We start from the raw sequence: 15129 nt of genomic DNA on the forward strand, positions 1-15129 counted from the left end.
ATCATTCACCTTTGCAATATATAGCTCATGGGACAAATAGCTTAAAAACTATTGTGGTATTGAATATGTAATTATGCACTTTATCTCTTATTAAGTTGCTTGTTGTGCGATAACCATGTTCACTGGGGACGCCATCAACTATTCATTGTTGAATTTCATGTGAGTTGCTATGCATGTCCGTCTTGTCTGAAGTAAGAGAGATCTACCACCTTATGGTTAAGCATGCATATGTTAGAGAAGAACATTGGGCCGCTAACTAAAGCCATGATCCATGGTGGAAGTTTCAGTTTTGGACATATATCCTCAATCTCAAATGAGAAAATTATTAATTGTTGTTACATGCTTATGCATAAAAGAGGAGTCCATTATCTGTTGTCTATGTTGTCCCGGTATGGATGTCTAAGTTGAAGAATAATCAATAGCGAGAAATCCAATGCGAGCTTTCTCCTTAGACCTTTGTACAGGCGGCATAGAGGTACCCCTTTGTGACACTTGGTAAAAACAATGCATTGTGATGATCCGGTAGTCCAAGCTAATTAGGACAAGGTGCGGGCACTATTAGTACACTATGCATGAGGCTTGCAACTTATAAGATATAATTTACATGATGCATATGCTTTATTACTACCGTTGACAAAATTGTTTCATGTTTTCAAAATCAAAGCTCTAGCACAAATATAGCAATCGATGCTTTTCCTCTATGGAGGACCATTCTTTTACTTTCAATGTTGAGTCAGTTCACCTATTTCTCTCCACCTCAAGAAGCAAACACTTGTGTGAACTGTGCATTGATTCCTACATACTTGCTTATTGCACTTATTATATTACTCTATGTTGACAATATCCATGAGATATACATGTTACAAGTTGAAAGCAACTGCTGAAACTTAATCTTCTTTTGTGTTGCTTCAATACTTTTACTTTGAATTATTGCTTTATGAGTTAACCCTTATGCAAGACTTATTAATGCTTGTCTTGAAGTGCTATTCATGAAAAGTCTTTGCTTTATGGTTCACTTGTTTACTCATGTCATATACATTGTTTTGATCGCTGCATTCACTACATATGCTTTACAAATAGTATGATCAAGGTTATGATGGCATGTCACTCCAGAAATTATCTGTGTTATCGTTTTACCTGCTCGGGACGAGCAGAACTAAGCTTGGGGATGCTGATACGTCTCCGACGTATCGATAATTTCTTATGTTCCATGCCACATTATTGATGTTATCTACATGTTTTATGCACACTTTATGTCATATTCGTGCATTTTCTGGAACTAACCTATTAACAAGATGCCGAAGTGCCGATTCTTTGTTTTCTGCTGTTTTTGGTTTCAGAAATCCTAGTAAGGAAATATTCTCGGAATTGGACGAAATCAAAGCCCAGGGGCCTATTTTTCCACGAAGCTTCCAGAAGTCCGAAGACGAAACGAAGAGGGGCCACGAGGCAGCCAGAGCATAGGCGGCGCGGCCCCCCTGGCCGCGGCCCTATGGTCCGGGCACCTCGCGCCGCCTCTTGACCTACCCTTCCGCCTACTTAAAGCCTCCGTGACGAAACCCCCGCATCGAGAGCCACGATACGGAAAACCTTCCAGAGACGCCGCCAACGCCGATCCCATCTCGGGGGATCCAGGAGATCGCCCCCGGCAACCTGCCGGAGAGGGGAATCATCTCCCGGAGGACTCTACGCCGCCATGGTCGCCTCCGGTGTGATGTGTGAGTAGTCTACCCCTGGACTATGGGTCCATAGCAGTAGCTAGATGGTTGTCTTCTCCCCATTGTGCTATCATTGTCGGATCTTGTGAGCTGCCTAACATGATCAAGATCGTCTATCTGTAATTCTATATGTTGCGTTTGTTGGGATCCGATGAATAGAGAATACTTGTTATGTTGATTATCAAAGTTATATCTACGTGTTGTTTATGATCTTGCATGCTTTCCGTTACTAGTAGATGCTCTGGCCAAGTAGATGCTTGTAACTCCAAGAGGGAGTACTTATGCTCGATAGTGGGTTCATGCCTCGCATTGACACCGGGACAATGTGAAAGTTCTAAGGTTGTGTTGTGCTGTTGCCACTAGGGATAAAACATTGATGCTATGTCTAAGGATGTAGTTGTTGATTACATTACGCACCATACTTAATGCAATTGTCTGTTGCTTTGCAACTTAATACTGGAGGGGGTTCGGATGATAACCTGAAGGTGGACTTTTTAGGCATAGATGCAGTTGGATGGCGGTCTATGTACTTTGTCGTAATGCCCAATTAAATCTCACTATACTCATCATGATATGTATGTTCATGGTCATGCCCTCTTTATTTGTCAATTGCCCAACTGTAATTTGTTCACCCAACATGCTGTTCGTCTTATGGGAGAGACACCTCTAGTGAACTGTGGACCCCGGTCCAATTCTCTTTCTTGAAATACAATCATCGCAATCTTGTTCTCTTGTTTCGCAAACAATCATCTTCCACACAATACGGTTAATCCTTTGTTACAGCAAGCCGGTGAGATTGACAACCTCACTGTTTCGTTGGGGCAAAGTACTTTGGTTGTGTTGTGCAGGTTCCACGTTGGCGCCGGAATCCCTGGTGTTGCGCCGCACTACATCCCGCCGCCATCAACCTTCAACGTGCTTCTTGGCTCCTCCTGGTTCGATAAACCTTGGTTTCTTTCTGAGGGAAAACTTGCTGCTGTGCGCATCATACCTTCCTCTTGGGGTTCCCAACGAACGTGTGAGTTACACGCCATCAATGACACTCCCCCCAACCTTTGCTTACACAAGCCATGGCTAACCGAATCCTTCGGGTGCCGTCCATCAATCACATACCATGGAGGAGTGTCTATTTAGGTTAATTAGTTTGGGACTGGGAATCCCATTGCCAGCTCTTTTTGCAAAGTTATTGGATAAGTGGACGAAGCCACTAGTCCACTGGTGAAAGTTGCCCAACAAGATTGAAAGATAAAACACCACATACTTCCTCATGAGCTATAAAACATTGACACAAATAAGAGATAGTAAATTTTGAATTATTTAAAGGTAGCACATGAAGTATTTACTTGGAATGGCCGGAAATACCATGTAGTAGGTAGTTATGGTGGACACAAATGACATAGGTTTGGGTTAAGGTTTGGATGCACGAGAAGTATTCCCTCTCAGTACAGGTCTTTGGCTAGCAAGGTTAATTAGCAAGCATAAGAGTCGAGGGAAACAAACAAATATACATGTGATAGAAACAATCATGCATCTTCCTTGCAAGCACAAACAGTTTTAACTTCAGAATAATAAGCTATGAGCTAACAAGAAAGAAAGATAATGAAACAACTACATGTATTTCTCTTTTCTACTTAAACCTCAAAGTGTTGTTGCTATTGACCAATGCTAAGTTTGCCAAAACCAAATAGATTTATTCAATGCTCCCAAAGTGATACCAATACTAATAACAAGATCAATCATATAATAAGGATTGCAAACTAAAATAAGATGTGCAATATGTAAATGATAAGACTTCTCATTAATATTCCATAACGATAACTCACACCAAGGGATACATAGACAACCAACTAAAGGAGAGATACTTCCACACTGCAACCCATCTTATATGATAACTTCCCTACTCATGATATAACACTACTTGACAGTAAAAAGTAAAGGGTAGTGATGATGTGATACCGCGGCACTCCCCCAAGCTTGGAACAAACCAAGGGGATGCCAATACCGATGATGAATTACTCCTTTGGCGATGGTGATGAATTCCTCCCGCGCTTCTTACAGATTTCCTTTAGCTTCAGCTTCTCAGTTTGGCAGTTCTGCACTAAGACTCGAAGAGATTCGTTGTTATCTGAAGTTGGCGGTGGCGGACTTGTGACGGGAACCGAGTAATATTCCAGCATTCTACGGAGTCGGTAATTCTCCTCATGAAGTATCTCCACTTCTCTTCTTAGAGCACGGTATTGATCACAAAACTCGTCGGTAACCCGTAGAGCTTCTTCCAACACAGGGAAAGAGTCGAGGCTGAGAGCAGGCGGTAAGGGTCCCTGCAAGTTATGAGAGAAAGAACGTCGAGTGTCAACAGATCCCACCAAGATTTGCTTACTCCCAACGGCTTGTTGCTCTTGTTTTGACGACACCCTCTTCACTTCTTCTTCCGAAAGCCCCTTGCCCTTGTTGTTGGAGGCCATGGTGCTCCTAGATTGAAAACAAATCCTGGCAAAAACAGCTCGAAACAAAACACGTCGAGAAAACGATATACGGACCTCCAGGGGTCCGGGGGATTATATAGCAGGAATTTGTATGTCATAAGGAAAGTACCAGGTCGAACCAGAGTCGGAGAGGGGCGACGAGGCAGCCAGCTCATAGGGCGGCACGGCCTGGCTGGGGCCCGCGCCGGCCTATGAGGGCACGCCCTCGTGCGTCTCCTCCACTCCGTTTCGATCTCGTAATTTTTCATATTTTCCAAAAATACCAAAAACATTGTTCGGAAAGTAAATTGCGAACTTTTTATTACCGATCGTTACCTATTCAAAGTCGAGTTCTGGCGGACTGTCAATTTATCCTTTGATGAAAGCCTCCGGTGTTTCCACTCGAATAACATCAACATCTACATTGTAAGAATCACCTGAGATATAATGCTTGAGTCTTTGTCCATTCACCACTTGTGTGGCATTGCCTTGGAGAGAGCTAATTTTAATTGCTCCTGAACAATACACCTCCTCAACAACATATGGCCCTTCCCATTTCGAGAGTAATTTTCCTGCAAAGAATCTGAGACGAGACCGATACAATAGGACTTTATCCCCAATATTAAATTCTCTTTTGATAATCCTTTTATCATGCCATTTTTTAACTTTCTCTTTAAAGAGTTTAGCATTTTCATAAGCTTCACTTCTCCATTCATCTAGAGAACTTAATTGCAGCAACCTCTTATTACCAGCTAGTTTAGGATCTTTATTTAATTCTCTAACTGCCCAATAAGCTTTGTGCTCTAGTTCTAAAGGTAAATGACAAGCTTTTCCATAAACCATTTTGTAAGGTGACATTCCCATGGGATTTTTATAAGCAGTTCTATAAGCCCATAGTGCTTCCTTCAATTTACTAGCCCAATTCTTTCTAGTTTTATTAACAGTCTTTTGCAAGATAGATTTAATTTCTCTATTTGATAATTCTACTTGCCCACTAGTTTGAGGATGATAAGCGGAAGCAATTCTATGATTAATACCATATTTAGCAAGAGTTTTCCTAAAACCACCATGAATAAAATGAGAACCTCCATCAGTCATAATATATCTAGGAACTCCAAATCTAGGAAAAATAATATCTAAAAGCATTCTTAAAGAGGTCTCACCATCAGCACTTTTTGTAGGTATGGCTTCCACCCATTTAGTAACATAATCAACAGAAACAAGTATATGAGTGTTACCTTCTGAAGAGGGAAAAGGTCCCATGAAGTCAAATCCCCAACAATCGAACGGTTCAATAACAAGAGTATAATTCATAGGCATTTCATTGCGTCTAGAGATATTACCAACCCTTTGACATTCATCACAAGATAAGATAAACTTCCTTGCATCTGTGAAGAGAGTCGGCCAATAAAAACCTGATTGTAGAACCTTTTGCGCGGTTCTATCTCTGGCGTGATGTCCTCCATAAGCACTACCATGACATTTACTCAATATCTCTTGTTGTTCATATTCGGGAACACATCTTCGCAGAATACCATCCACTCCTTCTTTATATAAGTGTGGGTCATCCCAGAAATAATGCCTCAAGTCATAAAAGAATTTCCGTCTTTGCTGGGCTGAAAAGGTTGGAGGCAAGTACTTGGAAACAATAAAGTTAGCATAATCAGCATACCAAGGACTGTCTCGCAAGCTCACCTTTATTACAGCCAATTGTTCATTCGGAAAACTATCATTAACAGGAACAGGATCATAAGCAATATTTTCCTATCTAGACAAGTTATCAGCAACAGGATTATCAGCACCTTTCCTATCTACAAGATGTAAATCAAATTCTTGCAACAGAAGCACCCATCTAATAAGCCTTGGCTTAGCATCTTTCTTTTGCATAAGGTATCTGATTGCAGCATGATCAGTATGAATAGTAACTTTTGAATCAACAATATAAGATCTAAACTTATCGCAAGCAAAGACTACAGCTAACAATTCTTTTTCAGTAGTAGCATAATTTCTTTGAGCAGCATCAAGGGTTTTACTAGCATAATGAATAACATTCAATTTTTTATTTACTCGCTGTCCAAGAACAGCGCCTACAGCAAAATCACTAGCATCACACATAATTTCAAATGGTAAGTTCCAATCAGGAGGTTCAACTATAGGAGCAGTTGTTAAGGCTTTCTTTAGAGTTTCAAAAGCTTCCTTACAATCATCATCAAAAACAAAAGGTACATCTTTTTGAAGAAGATTAGTAAGAGGCTTTGAAATCTTGGAGAAGTCTTTAATAAACCTCCTATAAAACCCAGCATGACCAAGAACACTACGAATACCTTTAACATCCCTAGGATAGGGCATCTTCTCAATTGCTTCAACTTTAGCTCTATCAACTTCAATACCTCTCTCGGAAATTTTATGTCCCAATACAATTCCTTCATTAACCATAAAGTGGCATTTCTCCCAATTAAGAACAAGGTTAGTTTCTTCACATCTCTGCAAAACTTTATCAAGGTTCCGCAAGCAATTATCAAAAGAATTCCCATAGACAGAAAAATCATCCATGAATACCTCTACAATACTCTCGCAAAAGCCATGAAAAATAGCAGACATGCATCTTTGAAAAGTAGCAGGGGCATTACATAAACCAAAAGGCATACGTCTATAAGCATAAGTTCCATAGGGACAAGTGAAAGTGGTTTTCTCTTGGTCCTTAGTTTTAACAGCAATTTGTGAAAACCCAGAATAACCATCAAGAAAGCAAAAATGATTATTTTTAGATAGCCTTTCTAACATTTGATCAATAAAAGGCAAAGGGTAATGATCTTTTTTAGTAACCTTATTAACTTTACGATAATCAATGCACATTCTATACCCTACAACTACTCTTTGAGGTATGAGCTCATCATTATCATTAGGCACAACAGTCATTCCTCCTTTCTTAGGAACACAATGCACAGGACTAACCCATCTACTATCAGCAATAGGATATATAATACCAGCTTCAAGAAGTCTTAATACCTCATTTCTTACCACATCCTTCATCTTAGGAATTAGACGACGCTGAGGTTCAACAACAGGCTTCGCATCATCTTCCATATTAATGGCGTGTTGGCAAATAGAGGGAGAAATCCCATTCAAGTCATCAAGAGTGTAGCCAATAGCACCTCGGTGTTTCTTCAATATTTCCAATAACCTTTCTTCTTCAAACTCTGTAAGCTTAGAACTAATAATAACAGGATATATTTTCTTATCATCAATATGAGCATATTTAAGATTATCAGGCAATGGTTTTAAATCAAAGACAGGATCTTCCTTTGGTGGCGGTGTTGTACCCAGATCTTCTACCGGTAAATCATGCTTAAGAATAGGTTGACGAAGGAAAATTTCATCAAGCTCATTTCTTTCTTCCCTAAAAACTTCACTCTCACTATTCTCCAAATGTTGCTGCAAAGGATTATTAGGAGCAAGAGCAATAGATGCACACTGTTCAACTTTAAAAGCATTATTAGGCAAATCAGCTTTATAAGGAGTTTTGGTAATTTAGAGAAGTTAAACTCATAAGATTCACCAGCAAATTTAGTCAAAATTTTCTCTTTCTTGCAATCTATAATAGCTCCACAAGTATTTAGAAAAGGTCTACCAAAAATGATAGGACAATATTTACTAGCAGCAGAACCAAGTACCAAAAAGTCAGCAGGATATTTAATCTTACCGCATAAAACTTCCACATCTCGAACAATACCAATTGGAGAGATAGTTTCTCTATTAGCCAGTCGAATAACCACATCAATATCTTCAAGTTCACAAGAACCAATTTCGTGCATAATCTCCGTGTAAAGCTCATAAGGAATAGCACTAATACTTGCACCAATATCACATAAACCATAGTAACAATGATCACCAATTCTAACAGATAGCATAGGAACACTAGCTTGCTTAGACGTATTAGGATGTGAAACAATATTAGAAGCATCTTCACAGAAAATAATATGACCATCCTCCACATTTTCAGTCACAAGATCTTTAACTATTGCAACAGCAGGTTCAACTTTTATTTGTTCTTCAGGTTCTATAGGTTTCTTTTCACTTTTATGAACCGCACTATTTATAACAGAGTACTCCTTCATTTTAGCAGGGAAAGGAGTTTTTTCAATATAAGCTTCAGGAATAACATGATCAACAGTTTCAACTACAACATATTTATTAATAGATGAATCAATTTTATCTTTATACGGTTCATGATACTTATCAAAATTCTTCTTAGGCAATTCATAATGAGAGGCAAAAGCTTTATAAAGATTTGCAGCAACTTGAGAATCAAGACCATAAGTAGCACTCATATTACGAAATTTATCAGTATCCATAAAAGCTTCAATGCATTTATAATCATAATTTATACCTGATTCTCTATCTTTGTCGTTCTCCCATCCTTCAGTATTTTCCTGGATCCGATTAAGAAGGTCCCTTTTAAACTCTTCTTTGTTGCGCGTGAATGATCCAGAACAGGAAGTATCCAGCAAGGTCTTGTCTTCAAAAGAAAGTCTTGCATAGAAATTATCAATAATAACATTACCAGGAAGCTCATGAATGGGGCATTTGAGCATTAAAGACTTCAATCTCCCCCACGCTTGGGCAATACTCTCTCCATCATGAGGCCAAAAATTATATATGCGGTTCCGATCCTTGTGAATTTCACTTGGAGGATAGAACTTAGAATAAAATCGGGGCACAATATCATTCCATTCAAGAGAATCCCCATTATCCAGTAATTTATACCAATGCGCCGCTTTACCAGACAGCGATATAGAGAATAGTTTCTTCCTCACTTCATCCATAGCAATACCTGCACACTTGAATAAACCGCATAATTCATGTAAGAACAGTAAATGATCTCCAGGGTGGACAGTTCCATCCACAGTATAACGATTTATCCACTACACGTTCAATAATTTTCATAGGTATTTTGTATGGTATTTCTTCCTCACCTGGCGCCTTATCCACTACCTTTGCAGTAGTAGCAGATTTTCCAAATAAAAACTCAAGAGAAGATCTCTCCATAATGAATTATGGCAGGCAGAAATAAAATCAGCACAAACAGTAGAAATTTCCCTTACCAATTCCACTTACCAATAGCGCTTCACTCCCCGGCAACGGCTCCAGAAAATAGTCTTGATGACCCACAAGTATAGGGGGTGTATCGTAGTATCTTCGATAAGTAAGAATGTCGATCCCAACGAGGAGCAGAAGGTGTTGATAAGCAGTTTCGATGAAGGATTCTCTGTAAATGCTCACAGACAAGTATTCAGGGGGTTTTGATGTAGCAGATGAATAAAGTACGAGTAAGTAAAGTGCGAGAGTAACAATTGCAGCGAGTGGCCCAATCCTTTTTAGCACAAAGGACAAGCCGGTTTGTTTACTTATAATGACCAAACGTTCCTGAGGACACACGGGATTTTAGTCTAGTGCTTTCGCTACATACGGCTAATTAATCTTCATTGTTTTGATAAGTGTTGTGTGGGTGAACCTATGCTAATGTATCGCCCTTCCTAGGACTAATACATACTTGTGATTATACCCCTTGCAAGCATCCGCAACTACAAGAAAGTAATTAAGATAAATCAAACCACAGCCTTAAACTCTGAGATCCTGCTATCCCTCCTGCATCGATATACCAACGGGGGTTTAGGTTTCTGTCACTCCGGCAACCCCGCAATTGGCAAACGAGTACAAGATGCATTCCCCTAGGCCCATAAAGGTGAAGTGTCGTGTAGTCGACGTTCACACGACACCACTAGAAGAATAACACCACAACTTAAATATCATAACATTGAATATTACTCAACCATACTTCACTACTAACATTTAGACTTCACCCATGTCCTCAAGAACTAAACGAACTACTCACAAGACATCATATGGAACATGATCAGAGGTGATATGATGATGAATAACAATCTGAACATAAACCTTGGTTCAACGGTTTCACTCAATAGCATCAATAACAAGTAGAAATCAACATCGGGAGAGTTTCCCCTATCAAACAATCAAGATCAAACCCAAATTGTTACAGCGGTGACGATGTGCAGCGGTGGAGACGGCGGTGATGATGATGAAGATGATGATGATGGTGATGGTGATGATGTCCAACTCGATGGCGGTGACGATGGCGTCGATTTCCCCGTCCGGGAGGGAATTTCCCCGGCGGATCTCAGCCTGCCGGAGAGCTCTTTTCTCTCTGGTGTTCTCCGCCCCGCAGAGGCGGCTGTGACTCTTCGCGACCTATCCCCTGGAGCTTAGGTTTTCGGGACGAAGACGTTCGCGAAGAAAAGGAGGCGAGAGGGGGCTGTGGGCCCCCTCCTCACAGGGCGGCGCGGCCAGGCCTTGGGCCGCGCCGGCCTATGAGGTGGGCCCACCTCGGGTCCCCTCGGCTCCCCCTTCTAGCTTCCTTCATCTTCTGGAAAAATAGGATTTTTCATATAATTTCCGTCAACTGTTGATCTTCCGAAATATTGCATTCTGATGGCGCTTTTTCCAGCAGAATCCTGACTCCGGTGCGCGATCCTCCAATAATCATGAATCATGCAAAATAGATGAAATAACATAAGTATCATCTCCAAATATGAAATATATCAATGAATAACAGCAAATTATGATATAAAATAGTGATGAAAATTGGACGTATCACGGGGGAGGGAGCGGGGCACGGGCTCGGGCTCGCGCGGGGCTCGCCGTCGCCGGCCTCGCACCTGCGCACCTGCGCACCGCCGGCCGCGCCACGCCCATGTCGTCGCCGGCCTCGCCCGCCTCGCACCTGCGCACCGCCGGCCTCTGCCTCTGTTTGTTCTAGTTTTGGGTTTTTTTAAACAAGTTTTGGGTTGGGGTCGTACGTAGCGTTGGGGATTAAAAATATAGCCGGATGTCTGTGAGCGTCCGGGCGACATCCGCATGTCCGCGCGGCGACCCAAACGACCCGAAGCGGTCCCCGCGACGCAAACCGCGCCCACGCGTTCGGATGGGTTCAACCGGACAACAACGCGGCCCAGCGCGCGGACCCATCCCTAGAACGGATGGCCGCGGCATCCGGGACGACCCAAACCCGGCCCAAATCTGGGACGAGTTTGCGTGGCCGCGGACGCCGGATGCTGGTCGCTCGCGTCCTCCCCTTGTACGTCCCTGGCCCGCCTGTCTGTCTCCCAAAACACAAACCCCTCGCACACATCTCCCGCCGCTGCGCCGCCAGCCAAGGACCGGCGATTTGGGAGAGGCGTCGACGCCGGCCACTGTCGTCGAGACGCCGGCATAGGTCGCGGCCCCGCGCTGCTTTCGCCGCGTCGTAGCAGAGTCCGAGGACGCCGTCGCCGTCGCCGCTGTCCTCCCACCATCGCGAGACCTCCCGCCGTTCGCAGCTGCGTCGTTGCCGCCGGAGGTGAGCTCTCGTGCACCGTGTTCGCAGACCGCAAGTCGGCCGAGACGGCCATGGCCTGCAGGTCCATACGGACGCATTGGATGGCCTCCGCGTGCGAGGTGTTCGATGAAATGGGCATACTAAAATTTGTCCCTTTTCATCTGTAGATCATGGTGGACAGCGACGACGACTATTTCTTCAAGAACTTCATCGACACGTCGTCCGACGAGGACATCGATCACATTGTCTCGCAGATCCCCGTGCACCGGGGGTCCTTACCGGGGCGCGCCGCCGCCTTGGACCGCAAAAGAGAACGCGGCCACGACCAGCTCTTCACCGATTACTTCCAACTCAAGGCATTGTACACGCCGGCCTTGTTTCGCCGTCGTTTTCGGATGTCCAGACCGTTGTTCCGCCGGATAATGGATGGCGTCAAGCTCTACGACGACTACTTCCACGTGAAAGTGGATGCAATTGGCAAGGTAGGCCTCTCTTCGTACCAGAAATGCACGGCAGCGATTAGGATGCTTGCATATGGCGTTGCCGGTGATTTCGTAGATGAGTACACGCGCATGAGTGAGTCTACCGGCTTGGAAGCGATGTACAGGTTCTGCAGAGCTGTGATCGGTTCGTTCGGAGAACAGTACCTCCGGCAACCTAATGCAGAGGACACAGCTCGTCTGTTGTCAATCAACGCTTCCAGAGGGTTTCCTGGGATGCTTGGCAGCATAGACTGCATACACTGGGAGTGAAAGAACTGCCCCTTTGGTTGGCAGGGGGCATACAGTGGCCATTCTGAGGGGTGCACAGTCATTCTTGAAGCTGTTGCTTCACAGGATACATGGATTTGGCACTCATTCTTCGGAATGGCTGGCTCGCACAATGACATCATTGTGCTGCAGCGCTCTCCGGTGTTTGATAGGCTAGCGTACGGTCAGTCCCCTGATGTGGATTTTGAGATCAATGGCCACCACTACACCAAGGGGTACTACCTTGCTGATGGTATCTATCCACCTTGGGCTACACTCGTGAAGACAATCCGAAAACCCAACTCAGAGCAGGAGGCAAGGTTTGCCAAAGAGCAGGAGGCAGCCCGGAAAGATGTCGAGCGGGCGTTTGGCATCCTCCAAGCTCGTTGGGCTATCGTCAGACAACCTGCCAGAGCCTGGGATGTGCAAACTCTGTGGGAGGTGATGACCGCATGTGTAATCATGCATAACATGATTGTTGAGGTAGAGCGGGATGATTCACTCTATGATAATGACTGGGAGGGCCAGGGAGAGTTGGTTACTCCTCAAAGTGGCCCGGCATCATTCCAGGAAATTCTTCATGCACATCATGAAATTCGAGATCTAGCTGTACACAACCAGCTGCAGGCAGATTTGATCGAGCACGTCTGGCAGCATGTAGGCAACAATGCTGCAAACAACAATGATGAAGAAAATCCGGAAGCCTAGATCATTTGTAACGTTTTTTCATTTTTTGAATAATACTTTATCCTTGATTACGTGGACAATGTAATGTGTAATAAATTTTGAGCATTTGAACTATTTTATATATTTTCTACAATTTATTTTGTGTTTTTATATTGAATTTACAAGAAAAAGTACTGTACGGGGACGCGACCCAAACCTGCCGCGTTGGGCGCAGGGCGCGACCCAAACGGACGCGCGTCCGCTCGGCCACCCAAACGGCCCAAAACGGATGGCCCAGCTTGTCCGTTTTGGTCGCCCGGTTGGAGATGCCCTAAGTAGCAGTGGAGTGGTAAGGGCATCTCAAGTGGCGCGATGCATTTGAAACGGACGCGTCGTGTCCGTTTGCGTCGAGCCAAATGGTTAAAACCATCCGGGTGTCCGTTTGCGTCGGGGTGGCTCCAGCGGCACAACGCATTTTTTTTCATTCATACGCCATAATTTTACATGAGATAAAAAGGACATAAAAGCGTGCTAAAATACGCGCTGTCTACTGGTCGTCGTCGCTGACGAGGTCAATCAGCTGCGGCGTCATGGAAGCTCGTACGCCAGCGGTGGAGGAGATATCGCCGCACGGGCAGGAGGCTGTGGCCAGGGATCCCACACTGGAGCAGCAGGCGGAACGCGGACGTTGGAACCCATCGGCGTGGCCGGAGGAGTCGTCGGCCTCCCCTGCGCGAGCGCTGACTCGCGGAGCTGGATTGCGAGTCCGTCCCGCAAAGCGAGCTCGTTGAGCTCGTCCTGCTCGCTGTTGGCCAGTGCCATGGCAATGGCCTCCTCCTCGGAAATGTCCGGCGGCTGGGTCTCCGGATCCCACGCCGGTCCGCTGTTGTCATGGTCGTACTGCGGCATGGTCATGTCGTCGTCCTCGTCCTCGTCCGCGTCCTCGTGGTCGTTTTGTACTTCTTCGGCGGCGATCTCGCGCTCGAAATAGTCTACGTCGGCGAGGTAGGCAGCGCGGCGCCGCGCGTCGAACTCCCACGTCCCGAAGGAAATCCAGTTGTAGGAGTTTAGCGCGTACGCCGGATCCTCCCGCAGTTCCGGCGGCAAGACCGCGTGGCGGCGGCGCACCTCGTCCCGCCGCTCTCGGCCCTCGCGCGGCACGGGGGGACCGGCACGCGCCGCGAGTTCAGGTACCAGCCCCCTCTTGGCAAGTTCGCGTCCGGCCATGGTACCAGCCGGTTTTCCTCCCATAGCTGCCGCGCGAGGTCAACGCGGACGTACCGGCCGACCCGTGCCTTCTTGCCGGAACGCGAGCCGCTAGCCTCCTGGTCGTTTTTCGTCGTCCGGAACGGCCAGCATTTCTTCCCCATGGCGTCGGTGTGGTGGCTACTGTGGGATTTTGGCAATGGTTTTGGTCGGGGAAATGGGCGCCGGCAGCGTCCCTTTAAGAGGCTTCAACGACATCTCGCCTTCAATGGCCTGCCAGTGCAACGCCTACTACCTGCGCACGCTCGCGGAAGCCAAGGCACGCCATTAACGCGACCCCCGCAAAGGCTGCAGCGCGCCGCACAGAAGTAATACCGCGGAAGACGAAGCAGTTGTGGCGGTACCAGGCGGGCCCGCGCGAGGACCAAGCGGACACTTTGCGCGTCCACGCAGCGTTCGCCGAGACGCAAACCTGGCGCATATTTGGACCAGGTTTGCGTCTCCGCGGACTGTCCGGTCATTTTATGTACCCCGCTGGAGGTGGTGTCAGAAGTATTTCCGGTCACGGCGGACATAAACGATCGCTCAGTGTCCGTTTGCGCCGCTGGAGATGCGCTGACATCGACATTGCAGCCAGGCCGTCGATGCGTACCGGAGAAGCAGTGGAGTACAACTACTGTGCCGCACATGTTCCGCCGTTCACGGCGGCAGCCGCACGGACCTGCAGCTGGCCACCTCGCCGGACACGACGGTTGCAGCATGGGCTGGAGCTGGACCCGTCGCGTCCACGTCAGGTGGCGACCGAACAGATCGACGGACCTCTCGCTCGTATCCATCCTGGTCCAGGCCGCCCCTACAAGATCCTGCCGACTGCCGCGCGCGCGGCGCCGTTGGCACGCGTCCATCCGTCCGTCGCCGTCGCTGCCGTG

This window comes from Lolium perenne, chromosome 3, assembly GCF_019359855.2.
Source record: "Lolium perenne isolate Kyuss_39 chromosome 3, Kyuss_2.0, whole genome shotgun sequence".
In the NCBI taxonomy this organism is placed as follows: Eukaryota; Viridiplantae; Streptophyta; class Magnoliopsida; order Poales; family Poaceae; genus Lolium; species Lolium perenne.